Source organism: Bidens hawaiensis, unplaced genomic scaffold (assembly GCF_021521415.1).
Source record: "Bidens hawaiensis isolate Kalapana, Puna unplaced genomic scaffold, B.hawaiensis_p1.1 tig00000760_1, whole genome shotgun sequence".
Taxonomy (NCBI): domain Eukaryota; kingdom Viridiplantae; phylum Streptophyta; class Magnoliopsida; order Asterales; family Asteraceae; genus Bidens; species Bidens hawaiensis.
The window spans coordinates 2,029,440-2,049,506 of record NW_027491043.1 but is presented as its reverse complement, the minus strand read 5'-3'; positions in this window follow the sequence as shown (position 1 = coordinate 2,049,506).

Below are 20,067 nucleotides of genomic sequence, written 5' to 3'. Positions count from 1 at the left end.
AACCCCTAAATTTTAAAAATATTAGCAGATTTAAACCTGAAAAATGTTTATACACTGTACACCGAATCTAAACGCTCATATATATACAAGATATAATTTTTTTTTCTGTCCATACTTTTGACAACATTTGTATAAGGGACCTTTACTTAAGCCATTTAAAACACAAAAATAACCTTTAGATAAGTTTTCAAAGTTAAATAAAGTAAATTAAAATAAAATATATAAAAAAATAATTTAAAATAAGTTTCTCAAGTTAAAACCATAAATCAAACAAAGGAAAATAAAATTAAAAACAAGTTAGGAGTAAGGATGAAATTAATACTATATATTAATAATGTGTACAAAGTTTTCTGGCAGATTTAATAATTTTGAGAGTAAGATCACAACATGGAATTACATTAAACGATAACGTCCTAGATCACACATTTATTTCAATATTTTTATGCCAAGAACCCAAGATTGATTGTAGATATATTATTCCACACTAGACTTAACAAGTATTCAGACGTCAAAAGTGATACATCAGGGTATGTATTAAGCATAGAACTTATGTGGTACCCATTTAATCCAATGAGTTACTGACTTAATCATATCTCGGGCATAGTTTAAGTTCATTGGATCACCTGAATTGACACCGACCCCCTAATGATTGTTCAAAACATTTTGAGGTTATTTAAACTTTTGCAAATATTACAAACAATTTAAAGGTTGAACCATTGGCTTACAATCCTAGCAAGTCGGACATACATGCCTTCATTTAAGATGTTTAGGGCTTACAGCTCTCAAACTTACTATCCCATCTAAATTGGTTCTAGTTTCCCTTTTTGTTTCTTATTTATCAATATTTTTTTGACATTAAACATTTAAGCACTTTTGCAATTGTCTGCTTTTTCATTTTGATTTTTCAATATTTATAACAAAGCAATTAAATTTATGGTAACCAATCACTAACGAGTTCATGTATGACTGACTAATAACATTTTTTCTTTCATTGATATGACTTTAAGTGGAGCAATGCAACTGCAACTGCTTCATAAACGTATAGCCACTAGCATCGGCGGGCATTTATAGTTTATATCTCCTTAACACTTACTCATTTGTCAATCCTATCTATACATCAGACAATGATCTTGTTGGCTTTTCATATACTCTTTCATGTGCTAGGATTGTTAAATACAATTTCCTATCATATTCCAAAGGTCAGATCAAGTTCTCAAAATTTCTAAAATTAAATTATCCGACTCCTTCTAAACATGAGCTCTCTCTAAACCGGAAAATATCATTTTTGAAACGTTTTCTAATTTTCATAAAGAAGAGATAAAATCTTTTTGACAAGTCAAATGACTTAATTTTGTTTTTCTTAAAAATAAGGTAAAAATCTTTTTGGTGAGTTAAACTTAACTCATTTTCTCCCTCTAAAATTGTGGCATATTTTGAAAAATATTTGCATTTTTTAAAATAAAAAGATAGTTTTAATCAAAACAGATCATGCTAAGAGACTCAAAAAGATAAAGAAATCGGGTTGAAGGCTTTTGTAAAAAGGTCTACAAAGTTGTTGTCGGTGTGAACATTTTTAATACTAACAAGTTTTCAGTCAAAAAAATCACGAAGGAAATGCATTCGGATGTCAATATATTTTGTCTTGGAATGCTGGACCGGGTTTTCCACAATGCAAGTTGTTGCATCATTGTCACACTTGATAGGGGTGTTAAAGAAATTTAAACCGTAATCCAGCAGCTGATGCTAGATCCATACCACTTGCAAGCAGCAGCTAGATGCGGCGATGCATATTGCTTTAGCTGTGGAGGTGGACATAGTGACTTGCTTTTCGCACTGCCAAGAGATTAACCAGCCACCTAAGAACTAACATTTGTTAGTAGTTGATTTTCTGTCTAAATTACACCCCCCATAATCGCTGTGGGTGTAGGCATGCAATTCCAAAGGAGAGTCTTTTGGATACTAAAGACCCTAACGTGGTTTTCCTTTGAGATACCGAAAGATACGCTTAACAGCAACAAATTGAGGTTCTTTCGGATCATATTGACATCTGGCACATTGATTAAAAAAGAAACATGATGTCCGTAATGCTTGCAGTGAGATACATCAGGGAGCCAATCATGGGACGTGTACAGATCAAATGGCTTTCCTGACGGATCTGGAGCTAGCACCGGTCTTGTAGCAATCAAAGTGACAAAAGAAAAGGGATCCTTAAACCCAAATTTCCGAACAATTTCATGGACGTATTTCTCTTGGTGAATTAAAATTCTATCCGTCTTCTGTTCCACTTGTAAACCCAAAAACAATCTCATGTGTCCCAAAGAACTCATCTCAAACCGACGCTGCATAACCTCCGAAAACTCTCTACAGAGTTTATCCTTCGTTGACCCAAAGATAATAACACCAGCATACACTTGGACCAGAATCAGATAGTGTCCAACTTTCTTAACAAAGTTTGATCAATAACACCTCTCCGATAGCCATTCTCTAAAAGATGTTCTGCTAAAGTAACATACTAAGCACAAGGTTCTTGATGAAGGCCATAAAGAGTTTTGTCAAATCGGTAGGCACAGTTGGGATGATCAGGATACTCAAAACTCGGTGGTTTCTTGACATATATTTCTTCTTTAACTTTCCCATACAAGAAGGCAGTCGTAACATTCATTTCCTAGACTTTGAAGTTCATGTACGATGCATAGGCCAAAAAGAGACGAGCGACCTCAAGTCTAGCAAGAGGAGCATAAACTTCATCGTAATCAAGAACTTCACGTAGAGAGAAACCATGTACCACCAATCTAGCTTTATTTCTTGTGATCACCCCTTTATCATCATTCTTATTCTAAACACTCATCCGGTACCAATCGTTTTCTTGTTATCGGGCTTCTCTTTTATTTTTAAACATCCATCGATCGTTATCGGTTTCTTGTTATCAGGCTTCTCTACCAGTCTCCATACATTCAGCTTCTTGAATTGTAACAACTCATCTTGCATGGCTTCAAACCAGGAATTCTCTTTGAGAGCCACTTTGTAAATTTTTTTCTTTATTTTTAGTATATTTTCACTCAAATTTTGGTGGTGTGGAGTCTTCTTTTCCCATCGACCTTTACAATTACAAGAATGAAAAATTTTTCTGTTTTTCGGGAAGGCCATATATAAGATTTTTAGTTCAAATTAATGACGTGTTGAAACTAATTCATTTCGTGTTAAAAATTTTTGAATAACTTTCTGACTTCTTAATTTATTTCCTTTGGTTCGATATGTTAGATAAAACATGCAAAAAGACATTTGCTAATAGTACCAAACTGGCTTCTTGTTTGGATGCCGGCAGAAGGAAATCCGATGATGTTTTCTATTGGATTAGATTGGTGAACTGGAAACCGAGGAGTCGGATAAACTTGTTCAATTGGTTTTGCTTTAATTTCCACAATCAGACTCTCTACGGGATGGAATATGCTTGGAGCATTGATCAAAACATCAGTGGCTGGTTTTACAGTTTCTGGCTAATCAACCATAAGTTCCAGGCCAAGGGACCATCCCATAGACTTTCCACAAATGGAACAACAATTGCAAGAACTAAAGTAGAATCAGTGTTGTCAGAAACACCAGCAGGAACTTCATTTGCAACAGTCTCTTCAATAGCAACCTGTATATAATTATTTGATGAGGGAGGTGTGGAAATAGACTCGATCACACTAGGTTTGTCCTAAAGATTCACTACAGGCTTAGTTTGATTTGGTTCAACGTAGTCAGCCGGCATGAATGACGTATCCAAATCTGAGTCAGAAGCATCTTCAGCTGTTACCACGTCAGTTGTATCTGCTGGTTGAAGTATAGGATCAGCTGTAGCAAGTTGAGGTGCTACAGGCTAGGGATGAGAAAATTCGGTACCAGTACCGATTGGTACCAATACTTAACCGCTACCAGTACTGAAATAGGTATCGAATTGGTTGCAAAGTTTTGAGTTTCAGGATCTGTACGGTATGGGTACCGACACGGAACATGCCGGTACCGTCCTGGTACAGGTGCCATGCGGTACTGAACCGAATATTTCGGTGTCGGTACCGGTACCAAGAATTTGTGATTTTCGGGATCGGTATTTTCAATACAGGTATGTTACTAAGCTCATCCCTACTACAGGCATCACATTTCTGTTTGATGGACCAACAGATAGACGAACATCATCCAGACTATGTAAGACAAAATGCATTAATACCGACTAAGACACTGAAGTAAGGACTGGAACAGTTGCAGCTGGAGGGTTAGAGATACAACGAAATTGATTAACAAACCATCATAATCAAATAACCAGTTAGGTCTTGTGTGCATCAGTACGGTTAAGCTCTTGCCAGTCAACATTGAAGAACTCCACAATCACTTTTGCTTTCTTGTTGTAAACAAGATAAGCACATTTGTTGGCAACATATCCAACGAAATAACACTCATCGGCCTTCTCAGCAAACTTTGGAGCCGAATTGGCATTTGTGTGAAGCAAAGTGCATGGACATCCAAATGTCTTGAAGTAGTTGACTTTCAGCTTAGTCTTGTAATAGATTTCATAAGGAGTCTTGTTCAGACGTTTTTTCAGTAGCTCACTATTCTAAAAGAAGCAAGCAGCATTAATTGCATCATCCTAGAAAAACAAAGGAAGCTTTGAGTGTGATAGTGGTGTTCTAGAGGCCTCTATCAGTGTTCCGTTGTGTCGTTCAGTGATCCCATTCTGTTGTGGAATGTGTAGAGAATTAAACTGACGATCAATCCCCTTTGAGTGACAGAAGTCATTTACAGATTTGTTGCAGACTTCATTTCCGTTGTCACTTCGAAAACACTTGACTCGTTTATCGGTTTGGTTATATACAAGCGTCATGAATCTGATCAGAAAATGAGCGGTTTCATCCTTGTGCCCTCAAAGAAAATTCCAGCTGAAATAGGAAAAGTCATCAGTAACAACAAGACAATAAGCATTTCAGCCTATTGTCAAAAGTTGAATTGGACCAAACAAATCAATATGCAACAGCTAAAGAATGGAATCAATAGAACTAACAGTTTTGGGGTTGTGAGGGAGCTTGTGTTGCTTGCGTTTAGAGCATGAAAGACATTTTTCTATACAAGAGAAAATTTTAACAGGCAAGCTCCTCACATGCTCATCCTTTACTATTTTTTAAAATTCTTCAAGTTGACATGACCCTGACATCGGTTCCAAAATGATGAATCGTTCTCTGAGGCTTTAGATGTTAGACATGAAGAAGTTCGTTATGAGTATGAGCTTCTCATATCTAATATATAAGCATCATTATGCCTTGGAGTATGCATCAGCATCCATTCTTCAGGGACTTCGAAACCTGGTTTCAAGATCAAACATTCATTTTTAGTGAACGGAGTGGAGAAATTCTTGTTACAAATCTAAGAGACGCTAAGCAAGTTGTGGTTGAGTTGTTCGAAGAGGTTGACATCATCGAAGGTCAAGCTGCCATTGGAGACCTTCCCTCTCTTTGTTATTTTCCCACCTAAATAGCCAGCAAAGGAAACAAATCCGCCATTGTACGTTTGAACGTCAAATAGTAAGGATTCGATCCCATATATATATTTTTTAATTTTCTTATATATATATATATATATATTATATGTCACTAGTATTTATATATATAAAGAAAACATATGTAGATCGACTAGCTACATGTATATAATTGTCGATCGAAAATCGAAAATCCTCCTAGCCGGCTACATATGTAAATGCGTTGATTCCATACTTTTGCATTGATCGTTACATATAAGCAAGGTTGCAAAAGTCGCTAGGCTGACCATACACGGCCGACTGAGGAGTTGGGTTTGCTTGGAGTACTCAGAGAGTACTCGGAAATGGTGAATATAAAGAAAATTAATTTTTGGATATTAAGTGTATGTCAAATATCATAAGTATGCTAATATTTATAACAAAATAAGTGAATATTGATATAAATATGAGAATCTATATTTTTAAATACTAATATTCTAAATTTGCTAATCATTAACTGAAAAAACTAATATTTTCTTTATAATATTATAAAACTATAAATTATGTTTTCTTTTTAATGTCAAAATCGACCCAAGTTAACCGACTAGATGTGATTCTGGCTAAGGTTTGAACACATTTGATATATTCTCAGTAACTAGGCGGAGTTGAAGAAACTTTCCTCAGCGCCATACCTTGTAGCGAGTACTCGGGGAGTACTCGGCCTTGGAGACTTACTTTTACAACGTTGCGTATAAGTAATTATTTGATATGTATATGTTTTTTTAATATTTTTAAAGACTAATTAGATATATATGTAGATCGACTAGCTACATGTATGTAGCAGTCGATCGAAAATTTTGTGTGGCCTACAAATTACAAAATTACCATAGTTACGCATTACCTACTTACTCACCATTCATTAATTGTTACTCATTCAATCATTTAATCATTTAGGCATAAGCTAAATCTGTAATCTCTTTCTTAAAGTCATTACGTGAGTTTGCGTTCAGCCCCGTAACATTAAAGGAAAACGGGTCTAGAAACTCAACCGTTTAACTTAGCTTATAAGCTTATAAACCAGGTATTTCAAGTGGTTGAAATCTGGAACTACTTTATAGGTTCTAAGTATTATAATAAAAATACACTACATAGACTATCCTTTACATTTAGGTAATTTTGCATTCTAGGCCAATTTCGCAAAACCCACCATCTCGCAAGACCAGCATCTAGCAAAAGCTTCTATCTCGCAAAATCTATCTATTTCGCAACCCATTGTGCAAATGTATGCTATCTCGCAAAACCCTTATCTCACAAATAATCATTTCTACGAAATGCCTAGTTTTACGAAATCGTCTTTTGTGCGAAATGTCTATATGCAAAAAGCCTAGTTTGCGAAATGTTAACCCTTTCCAAAATCGTCTATTTGCGAAACATTTATACTAGAGACCCTTATTAAGGCTTATAATCCAATCTTAAGCTTATTTACTCTTTTAACTCATTAAATGATATATATTATTTAAAATAAATAATATTAAATTACTAAAATATCACGATGTTACACTCCTGCCCTCTTCTACAGATTCTCGAAAACCTTGTAACGTAATATCCACGAAAGGATTGTATGAGTGATCCACGAGCTGAACAAGCATTGACTCGGGATTGGCTCAATTAGACTATTATTATTTTTATATACATACACCAGGCTCTGGCTCTCTTATTAAACAACATAACATACATCATATACACACATAACCACAAACCCAAAACGTGGACTCGGATTCAACCCTTGATAAACGAGGCGAGTTCTAATCGGCTCGTGAGCCAGCTTGTTCATTTAAAAAAAATATATACGATGTTATTTTTTTACATATTAATATACATAACATAAAAAATAATATAATTTCATTATTATATTTATTTGTTTATAATTTATGTAGGTCCTATAACCGGGATCAAACAACTTTTTCTTGAATCAATCTCAGTTGCAAGCTAGCGGAAATCACGTTGCAAGCCAACCAAGATCTCTGATCTTGTGGTGTTTGAGTTATTACCCGAAATGGAAAGATGTGGATAAGGTAGAGAAAGTGTGAGTTGGTGGAGAGTTTTTTTGCAAAATGTTAATGTATGCATGGAGGCTTGCACTATGTGCAAGCTCCATGCACCATACTTTCAATACTTAGGCCCACAATAGGCTTTATTTACATAGGGTCAAGCACAAAACATTACAAGTTACAAACAAAAAAGCTAACAAAATACATTGTGAATGAACTAACAAATACAAAAGACTTAACAAAACAAAGTGGGCTCAACAATCTCCCTCTAGTCTTTTAGTATTTGTTGTAGCTTCCATCTTCAGTCTGTCTCATACACCAGACATCTATCATCTCCAAGTTGATCCTCAGCATGTCGGCAAACAAACTTGTTGAAATTTTCATCTATAGGATCAACACTTGCTTGAACTGGATTGGAGATGGCCAGTAGTGGAGACTTATTAAAGCTTCATTATGTCTTATTTCTCAAACCGCATCAAGGGTGCTCATCAAAGAAGCGAAAGGACGTGTATCCTGACTTTCCCTTGCAACGAATCATAGCCTCATCAGTTTGGCTGTCAAAACTCCAAGAATGAAAATCCTTGAGAGTATCAAGCTCAAAAGGATTGCCAAGAAAGATGTCAGCTTTGTCTTTGGCTTTTTCATATCTCCAGATCTTTTTCTTCTTTCCTGTAATGGCGTCATGCTCAGTGGGATGCTTTCTTTTCTTCCCTTTGTTCAGCTGATAGTCGGGGTAACCATCCTTGGCTTGTCTGTGAATATGCAGTTTGAACCAGCCTTCCATCCCTTTCTCACCGATACCATCACCAACAAATTCATGTCGAGTTCAGACAGCGAGTGCATTTGTGTGTAATGCAGGTATGGGAGATCTCCATTCTCACGTCTCAAAGCCCAGAACTCATTGTAGTCATGGCATTAGCAGTACATGATGAGAGATTCATCATGAAAGGCATCGTATCGGCATCGTATGCTGTAATATTTGTTTACACAACGCCACTTCCTATGTCCTTGTTTGGTCACATCAGTAGAAACATTTGTAGGAAGAGCAACAACAGCAGCAGGATCATCATTAGCAGCAGCTTTAACATGATCTGTGACATCTTGTTATGGAGTATCCAGATTTTGTGATCAGTTGATGTAGTCATCAAAATCAGAGTCTTCTTCATTTTTCTTCTTTTGTGACTGTTTACCTGCAAGTTCATCAACTTCAAAAATAAAACAAAAATTTTCTTCCAAACCACGAGACGAGGGATCGTCATGTGGCAAATCATCGTGCAGAGCAGTTTGTCTACCTGCTTCACTGCCACCACTATCAACACCTGCACCTCCATCACCACCTCGATTAGTTCCTCATGAGTTCGCCATCGTCATCATCCGACTCATCATAATTATCCATCACATCATCTCCTTCATCCTCCTCCTCATCATCGTCATCATCACTATTTTCTTCATCACCAGTAGTAGTTTTAACACCAGCAGAGACAAACACAGACGCCAGAGCCACCAACAATGGTACCAACCACCATAGAATCACCACCAGCACCAACAACAACTCCATTACCTCCAACACTCACATCACTACCACTAGCACCAACAACAGGACCAACCATAGCAGACTGTCCTTTCTTCCTCTTCTTACCTTCATCCTCTTCATTGGAGTTTACCCAACCTCCAAAGACGGTCATCAATCGATCCTTCAAATCATCAATATCCTCATCAGCCATCTTAATATGTTCAGATGCAGGGTTGTACTTGCTGACCAGGTCTTCATTGATCTTGATCTGAGCCTCGTTCAACCGGCTCTGTTATTCTAACTAGGCTTTCAGCATCTCGATCTCTGACCTGCCTAAGAACCTTGATTATTTTCAAGGAAAACAATCCTTGATTACAATTGTTCGTTCTGACATGATAACATTTCCACTTCAGAATCCAGGTCTCTCCTCAGAGTTGCTTCAATGTTAGAGGAGAATGGCAGGTCATTCTCAAGAAACGACACTCTTGACTCAGTCGTATTGCCTCATCATGATGTTGTGCGAGATACAACGATTCGTTGGTCGATAAAGTTTACTGACTGTCAACTCGCTTATGAAGAATTTCAATCTTATCTTGATTGTCAATGGTAGCTTTTTCAGCTTCTCTTTCTTTCTCCAGATTCTCAATCCTTTCAACCAACACAACCTTCTCCTTCTCCGACTCCACCGCCTTCTCCTTCTGCTTCTTCACAAACTCCAGCATTTTCTCGCTTGGCCCTCTTTTCTTTGGATTCCTCCAGTGAAACAATCCTATTTAAGATAGGATCCTTTTTATACTTACCACTAGAAATAGGTGCTGAGGTTAGGATTTGTGTTGAGGTGGTGCATAGGATGGGGTAGGTTGGGCAGTTGATTCTAAAGGTAATGTTATGATTTGTGTCTGTTGGGTGGTGAATTGGGTCAAGGTCAAGGTTTGGGCTAGGGTTATAGTTTTGATTGGTATGGTTATAGGTTGGGAAGTAGGTGAGGAAACGAATGTGGATGACCTGAAGTTTGTGGTTTATACGGGTTAGTCAGGTGATATATATATATATATATATATATATATATATGTATGTGTGTGTGTTTATTTATATTTATTTATCCTAGTTTTTCAAAACAATTTGGATATATATATATATAGATTGATATGGAATCAGACTAGGCGTGCTAGGATACGTATAAGTCAAACTGAACAAATAAAATAAGAGAGGCAAAAGGTAAGGATGAAAAGTTTCGGGAGCACGAGCAGTTCATGAGGAATCAGGGAGCGTCGATTCAGAATCTTGAGTGGCAGATGGGAGAGATAGCCAGTCGATTGAACGAGAGGCCGCAGGGTACGCTACCGAGTAATACCGAGTAGAACCCGAGAGGATTCATGAAGGCTGTGACGATAAGAAGCAGTGCAGGGGCACGAGATGAGCCCGGGATTCAGCAGAGTTCTAGAGGAGGAGGAGTCGTCGAGGAGCATGCAGTAGTTGTAGAGGAGCAGGTGGGTGAGGAGATTCAGATGGAGTCTTCGCCGGCCTAGGTGCATTAGAGGAGCTGCCCAGGGAGTTCAGCACAGGCCGATAGACAGCAGTTACCGAGCGAGCCACCGAGAGTCTACAAACCCAGATTGCCATACCCGGGAGAGTCCGTAGAGATAGAGATGAGGAGCAGAACTCCAAATTCATTGATCTTTTGAAGCAGCTTCACCTCAATATTCCATTATTTGAGGCACTTACCCAGATGCCGAAATATGCGAAGTTCTTTAAGGATATTCTCTTGAATAAGTAGAAGTTAGCTGAGGTAGCTTCCATCCCTTTGAGTGCTAGTTGCTCTGCTGTCTTACAGAGGAAGTTACTAGAGAAGATGGCCGATCCAGGGAGCTTCACTATTCCCTTCACCTTGAGTGATGATACGGTGGTTCATGCGGTGCCAGTATTAATCTCATGCCTTATTCCGTATATCGCAAGCTGGGTTTAGGCGAACCGAGGCCTACCAGGATGGGTATCCAGCTTGCTGATCGTTCTGTGAAATACCCTCTAGGGGTGGTCGAGAACATGCTCATTCGCATTGGTACGTTCATCTTCCTGGTGGACTTCGTTATTCTTGACATGATTGGGATGATAATGTTCCACTCATTCTGGGCAGACCTTTTCTGGCTACCGCACATGCGTTGATTGACGTTCGTGATGGCAAACTGATCCTTCAAGTCGGGGATGAGAACGTCACGTTTGACAATCGACAGTCACCTAAGCATCCCAAATGGCTGATGACTCCTATACTTCATTGATACAATCATGAATCATGTGGGGGAGTTTTCCTGTGACCTCTATGAGGCTCCGCCTCAGACACACAGATTTTAGATAGGGAGCTTCCAGAGGTTGAGATGGTCGCCTTGACTGAACACCCCCGATGCTGACATTGAGTCGTCTTCCTCTGATTCTGAGTTATCTACCGGAGATCATTGTATTCATCAGTTGTATGAGTTGGAGAAGTTACGTGACCATACTTATGCACATTCATATCGTTATAAGCAGTAGGTGAAGGAATTGCAGGATCGTAAGTTGAAGGGTATTGAAAAATTTAAGTGTGGGGATTTGGTCTTATGGTATAATTCCCGGTTGAGGCTATTCCTGGGAAAGTTGAAATCCCATTGGTTAGGTCCGTTTATTACTGAGGTTTTCCCGGATGGCACTGTTGAGATAAAGGATAAAGGCGGGACGTTTATGGTGAACGGTGATAGACTAATGCACAACATTGGCGAGCCGATGACTGATCAGACGACCGAGGTATTCTACCTTGACTCGTTCTCCGAGACATAGACGTGTGGATGCATCATTCTGGAGACTTCCCGAGTTGTAGAGTTTGTATTTTTGTTATATGTTTGTGCTATCTGTTTCATTTGTTTTTGTCTATTTCAAGATGCTCCAAGATGAAACCGCTCGTACTCAATCTCCATTCGAGTCGGTCGATTTAAGGGGTGTTCCATTATTGAAAAAATAAAAATAAAAAAAAAATTATAAAAACCAAAAACACAAAAATATATTTATTTCTTTATGTTTTTGTTTTCCGTATTGTACGCCGCTACATGCGAGCGATTTTGAGTTTTTGCGGGTTCTATTATGCGCATGGTGGCGTTTTGGAACAGGTTCTCCCGAGGCTGCGACCGCGAATGAAATGCTATACGGTCGTTTGGATACTACTCAACTGTTGAAGATTCTTCACACAAACTAGGGGGAGTAATCCATTCTTTGTTTTTATTCTTGTATATTATATTTTTATTTTCAGTTTTAATTTTATTTTATTTTCCTTCTTTTCGTTGTACTCATCGAGGACGATTTCGTTCTAAGTGTGGGGATGGGGTTTATTTTACTTAGTTGTAGAAAAGTTTTGAAAAAAAAAATAAAAAAAATAAAAAAATACATAAAAAATAAAAATAATAATAATAAAAAATAAAAAAATTTCAAAAATTTTGAAAAAAATAGTCCATTGAAATTTGTTTTCTCTACGTTAAACAGGAGATGATATTATTACCGAGTAGTGGTTATTTTATAACTTCTTGGTGTTTTCAAAATACATATATATAATAAATAAGAACAATGCCCATTAGGCTCGCACGTAATGTATGGAAACCGAACAGTTTAGACTCAGTAATCAATGTATCGATAGGCTCAGCCTTTGAGAATGAAAGGGCGGTTTGGTTGTTGACCTAATTGAACCTTTTAAATGGCCTGACTTTAGTGGAAAACATCTTAGGGGTTTTGTTTGTTTAACTAAACTCGTGACAGGACTGGAATGAAAAGCCGAGTCATACTCAAGCCTCGAGTCACATGATCGTCTGTATATATTAGCTGTTTTATCTTTTGTATTTGTTTCTATTCATGCAAAGCCATGTACTATGATGATTTAAAAAAAAATTGCAAAACGCCAAAAGGCAGAAAAAGAAAAAAATAAAAGAGAATGCGTTTGTAATTGCGTGCACTTGAAAGAGAGCTACAGTTTATAGTTTGTATATGAGTCGAAATGTTTTAACCATGTGGCAATAGGTTTAAGTCAAGTTGGGGTGGCTCGGCCCGGTAAAACCATAATGGAATTGGTGAAGTGGCAGCAGGGCTTTTAGGTGTGGGTTCCACTTAGTCTCACAAACTAATAGAATTGTCACGTCTTATTTGCCTCGGTAAGTATTGGGGGCTAGAGATGGTCAAAAAAACCGGTTGGGGAACCGGTTTACCGGTTTAAACCGGAAACCGGTTTTTACGAAAACCGGTTTTTTAAAAACCGGTTTGACCGGTTTACAAACCGCCGGTTCGTCTTTCGGTTACAAGTTCTAGATCCAAAACCGGTTAACGAACCGGTTAATGGAAAAACCGGTTTTTTTTATTAACCGGTTATGGAAAAACCGGTTAACCGGTTTATAAAAAAACCGGTTTTTGACCGTTGTGGAAAAACCGGTTAACCGGTTTCTCCATAACCGGTTAACCGGTTAAAAACCGGTTTTTGAACGTTGTATAACGGCTATATGCCCGTTTTTTTTTTGGACCGTTTTTTTTTTTTTACCATTTTACCCCCACAAACATCTATATATAGTTTAGGTTGGGTATTGGTTAGATCACACTCGATTATACAACTCCAAACGCTCTAAACGTTTATTTCATACGCGATTATTTTGTTATCTCACGCTCAATTATGCCACATTACCACTCCATACGCTCTTATTTCGTAGTCGTTTATTTCATACTCGAGTATACCACTCTTATTTCGTAGTCGATTATCATGGCCTCCCAAAGTGCTGCTTCATCCGTCAACATGGGTGCCTCGAACACGGGAGAAACGGTCGTTCGGGTCATCCCCACGAAACGAAACCATGATGTTTGGCAACATTTCGACCTATGCGAAATGTCTAACGGTAGCCAAAAAGCTCGATGCAAACATTGTTTGAAGTTTTATGGCAAAGATGCAAACTCCACTTCAAAAGCGCATGTACAAAGGCCCTTTTGCAAGGCCTTGAAGTACGAATCGGGAAGTAGTTCGCAGCCGGAGATGACGAATCAAGGAGCGGTGTTTACGTACGACGTTGAAGCGGTACGTCAACAGTTTTCAAACTTTGTGATTCAACAAACACTTCCTTTCAACCACTTCGACAACCCTCAATTCACGGAGATGATGCAAAACTATGTTCAACCACGCTACCAACACGTAAGTCGTTCGACCCTTAGAAGAGATTGTCTTAAAGCATGGAAAAACGCTAAATCCGAACTAATTTCATACTTTTCAAACTTACAAACTGGTGTAAACTTAACAACGGATGTGTGGTCGGTACCTCATGGTTCGCCCGACTCATACATTTGTGTGACGGCTCATTGGGTTGACCCCGAGTCGTGGCAAATGATGAAACGAACCGTTACGTTTCAATTGTTTGATTACCTGCACACGGGTAGAAATATTTTTCAAATCTTGGATAAAGTCATTCGACAATACAAGATTGAACATAAAATCTTTTCAATTTCGTTTGATAACGCGTCCAACAATACGGCCGCGGTTGGCCATTTAAAATTAAAGTATAAACCTATTTGTGATGGAGCGTTTTTTCATAGCCGATGCATTGCACATATTATCAACTTGGCCGTGCAAGATGGGTTAAACGTGATCGAAACGCAAAGAAACAATTTTAAAAGAATGTTACGAGATGTTTTTAGCAACAATAAAACATTTTCAAGATACAAAAAATTTTGTGTAGAAGCTAATTGTCAATGGTTGGGGCCAAATTGGGATTGTCCAACAAGATGGAACTCGACTTGTAATATGTTTGAGAAAGCCATCCAACAAAAAGAATCATTAATTGCGTTTCATCAAATTTTGTCAAGTAGGGGTAAGTGTGCACCGTACGATCCTAGAAACTGGTTATTGATTGAGATCGTTACGGAGGTCCTTCAAATTTTTAAATCTTGCACAACTAGTTTATCCGGGGTTTACTATCCAACAAGCCCCATTGCTTTACCAAAAATTGCTGTCATGTGCACAAAGTTGAGTGAACTTCATTGTAGGGGTGCACCTTATTTTGATATGGGTGTAAAAATGAAAGAAAAATTTAGAAAATATTTTCAAGAACTACCCGCTGTTTTGACATGTGCTGCTGCGTTAAACCCTTGCATCAATGTTGGTGGTGTTGAAGCTTTAATAGAAAAAATTTGTGATGAGCTAGGGTTAAACGACGATCAAAACCCCTATTATAGCCAAACTTTAAAGAATGCTTTCAACACCACCTTGTCAAACATGTATGATGTCTACCTTACAAAATACGGGTCGTCTTCCCAAATTCATGACTCGTTAAGAGCTGTTGCCCAATCCCAATCCCAAACCGACCTTGAAATGGGGATGTACTACATGATTTGGGAAGACGCCGGTAAACGTCAAAAGGTAAACACCCCAAGCAGTGAACTTGGAAGGTATGGTGGTACCAACTTTGTGAAACACATGACTCCGGATGAATTTAGAAGTCTTGATTTGCTGGCTTGGTGGAGAGGTAAGGAGGATGAGTTTCCGATCCTCGCCGCCATGGCCAAAGATTTACTAACGGTCCAAGCTTCCACGGTAGCTTCGGAGTCTGCTTTTTCTGTTTCTGGCAGGGTTATATCGATTAGGAGGACTCGACTCACTGCACCAGCTATAGAGATGTCGATTTGCTATAAGGATTACTTGGACTCTTTAGATAAGGCACAACATCAACGCTCACTCGAGGGGGAAATGGAGTATGAAGCGGGCTTGTATGAAGACGAGGTCAATGAAGGACACACTCAACCAATGACCGATGAAGAAGCCGCGTACGACGATTACCTAAGAAATAGCTCGGGATCGGGTAGCGAAGAAAATCAGTTAAAGAAACAGCAAAGAACCGATGTTTGTATTTTTAATGTAAAAACTATAAATGAAAGTTATGTGTTTTTAATCATTGGTTTGTTGAAAACACATTCACCAACACACACTTATACTCATCTTCCAAGCAAAGAACCCTAACAACGAAAGCAAAGAATGGCTTCGGTTAGTCCGTTTTGCCTTGTAGTTACCGGTTTGTTTATACTGTGAAAAAATAATGGTTATTAAAAAAAAAAAAAAAAACCGGTTAATAAAAAAACCGGTTTATTAACCGGTTCTAAACCGGTCCTAACCGGTTAGACCGGTTAGGGTTTTGACAGAAAAAAAAAACCGGTTATTAACCGGTCCGGTTATTAACCGAACCGGTTTTTTTCCGGGCAAAAAAAACCGGTCCGGTTAATAACCGAACCGGTTTTTTTAAAAAAACCAGTTTGTGCACCTCTATTGGGGGCATGGGTTTAAAGTGGACAGCAATACCGACAATCGACCTGATCTAGTTTATTAGGTGAAAGTTGGAAGAAATATTTGGGTAACGGGTCACTTCTTCTAATTCTTTAAAAAGGAAATAATAATAATAATAAATAAATAAAACCAAGATTTGTCGGTTGAACTCAGATATGATCCTGTGTAGAATTCTTTTTCAGGGACGAAAAAGTCTTAGGTGTGGGGAAATTTGATGTGTTGTAAAACACATGCATTTTCCGCACATCTTATCCCGTTTTTATATTATATTATATGTATTTTAATTTGTTTTATATAGGTTTTACATAGTTTTAATCATATTGTAGGTTATGGGTTACAAGGAAGAAAAACCGAGCTTTTCGTGGAGCTTTATGGCCTTTTACGCATACGATTTCAAGATCAAGCTCAAAGCCTGGCCCATATGCATCATGGAGGCCCAAGTCTTACACATTTTATAACATAAAAAGAAAATATGGAACCCTAGCCCCCTTGGACTGGTCCGATCGGACTGTGGCAGCAGCAAGCAAGAAAGAAAAAGTTTTTTTGGAGCTAGGGTTTGATCGTGTAACGGCTAGGGAAGGAAGAAGACAAAAGAACAAGTGTCGGTGATCGTTTCTCATCAGTTTTGACAGCAAGGAGCAGCCCTATATTCATCCATATCCTTTCACTTATTTCATTGTTAACACTTTAATTCTCTTGTTTAATTGTTAACTAGTTTTGCACTTGATTGAGAGATTGAATTGTTTATGATTAGTATTGATCATTGGATGATTGGTATGATGATTGGAATGGTTTATATGATGTTTTTATTGATCAATAGCTGTTGTCCAAATAATATGCTAGGCTAATCTTGTTAGTTCTACCTAGGAATGATGATAATTGTTAATGTTTGATGAGTTTTACGGGTTGTTTGATTGATAGACTTTAGTTTTTATTGTAAAGTTTGATTTAGACATGAAATAGGTTGTGTTTAAGGGCTGGAAATTTTGGTGATTCATTGCATAAACCCCGTGTGTCGGTTGATTAGTTTTGTATTGATTGATTGGTGCTTGTTTGATTCTAGACTTTGTGTTTAGGGTTTGTTTGCGGTAGGTACCATCGTAGGGTTTTGTTGGCATGATTTATTGGATTAAGTACAGCGGTTAGACACCTTCTTTGAGACCGAGAGGTGATAGGAAGTTAGGGTTGTCTCATTACCTTTGCATGCTAGAATAAGAATTACGCGAGAGCGAGTTTGTTTCTTGTCAAGTTTAGGTGTTTTGAGCGACTAGTTGATCTATTTTAGTTTAAGTTGAATTGTTCCTCTATCCTTGGTTGTGTAGTATTCATTGCCATTAGGGTCGAGTGTTGGTGAGACCGAGAGGTGATCCATCATTAGAACACGTTAGCAATTGTTTCCCGGTTTGGTCGTTTTAGTCGATTTTGAGTAGTTTAGGCTTGTTGAGTGAGACCTAGAGGTAATCCAGTGAGCCCGAGTGATCCTTAGTCGTGTCATCTTTAGGGACCGGTGTCTTGATATCATCCAATCCATTAGCTTGTTAGGCCTAAAATTTGATTCAGACCTAGGTAGACGTTTTTCTCCATCCTTAGTTAACACAATTAGTTTGTCGTTAAGTTTTCTATTTTTGGTAAGTTTTGCCAGTCAGTTAGGTTAGTTCAGTTAAGTAATTAAAAATAAAAAATCAATTAAATACTATTCTAAGGTAGGTCTTGTCTAGGGTTAGTAATCGTTAGCGTCTTACGTGTCCACGTGTTCGATACTCGGACTTCCTAGGTCTATACTACTTGCGATTTGTACACTTGCCGGTTGTGTGTGGTTTTAGGATTTTCATTTTATATTTAAAGCTTAGTTGTGAGGGTCGTTATTATAGGGTTATCCGACGCACATCAGGTTCATACCAGAAAGGTAACCGGCCAAGTACAAACCGGTTTGTAACCGATCCTAATCGTCAGTTAGAAACCGGTTATCAATTTCCTCTTTAGAACAGGTTATTACCGTTTAAAAAGCTACAGTAGCTGCAGGGAGCCATTTTTGACTGTTGGGAACAGTCTGGAGACCTTTTTTAAAAACATTTAGACCCATTTTAACCCTCCTTACTAGTATAAATAGGTATTGGGTGTGTTGGGTTGATTACACCACTTCCTGAGCTCTCAAAAACGAAAAAAAAACCGCAAAAACCAAAACTCAAAATCGCTTTAAAAACCATAAAAAAATGGCAACACTTGAACAACTTGGCGGTTTAACCGTCAAGAAGATTGTCTCAACAAACTGAGGCAAAACCCTTTGGGCTAGTTTCGAAAAGTGTGAAATGTCAAATGGGTCATTTAATGCTCGGTGCAAAAAATGTGGAAAATTTTACACCCCCGAATCGAACTCCACTTTAAGGCTTCACCTTTCAAAACATTGTCAAGTCATGAAAAACAATCTGGCCCCGGATCAAGCGCATCTTTCAACCAATGAAGCCGACATTTGGGTTTTCAACCTCGACAATGTTCGTGATAGGATGGCAAAATTTGTCATTCAATAAGGCTTGCCGTTTGATCACTTTGACAACCCACGCCTGACAAAGTTGATTCAAAACATGCCCCAACCTCGTTATCAACATGTAAGTCGCACTACCTTAAGACGCTATTTTTTAAAAGTATGGAAAATGCTAAAAAAGAATTATTTTTGGGTTTGGAAAACTTAAAAAGCGGTGTTAGATTAACTACCGTCGTTTGGTTCGGTCGACACGGTATACCGTTTTTGTATCTTTGCGTTACCGCGTGTAACATCCAACTTTTTTGTTAAATAATAAATGAGGGAAAAGTTTTGTTATTAATTGTGTGTTGTTAAGTTAGTCGTGTGTTAAATGTTTGGATAAGGATTTGAAATGGGAATGGAGAGTGGGTGGTGGGACCCATAAACCACTATATAAACCCAACCCACCCACCATTTCACCATTTTGTCTCCCTCCCTACACACTAGAAAAACACACACTTCTTCTCTCAAACACCCGGATCCAAATCCGAGCAAAAGAAAGGTGAATCTTATGTTCAACGTTAACGAGCAACAAGAAACGTTTGGAAGATTGAACTCGAACCTGAAGCAAAAGGTAGGTTTCGGTTTAAATGGTTCAATTTTATGGTTAGAATCGACATTCAAACCGATAGAAGGATAGATCGGGGTATATGATGGAAGAAAAACATTAACTTGATAAGTTATAACCCCACGAGAATGTTATACGGTAAAAATGTGATGTTCGGGCCTTATAAAATGCAAGTATACAAAGTTGGTACAACCCAAAACCCTTAAAAGGGTAAAACCGGGTCCTAAGGAAGAGTCACGAAGTAAAATGGCCATTAAATGGTAAAAACGAAGAAAAAGAAGAATTTCGCATCGCATGACCATGCGAAGCGAAAAAGGTAATTTCGCATCGCACAGTCATGCGAAGCGAAACAGTTTCATGCGAAGCGAAACAGTTCTATGCGAAGCGAAAAAAAACATGCAAAGCGAAAAAGTCATGCGAAGCGAAATTCCATGCATGCGAAGCGAAATTCTTCCATGCGAAATTTTATAAAATTCATTTTCTGATGCATTTTTGTTAAAGGACTGTTAATTCTTCCAGCTCAACCCCAGCCAGGGGCGCTGCCCATTTTCACTTCCGCGATGTTGGTGTCGTGGCTCTTCATCAGAGGAGTCATCTTGTTCATT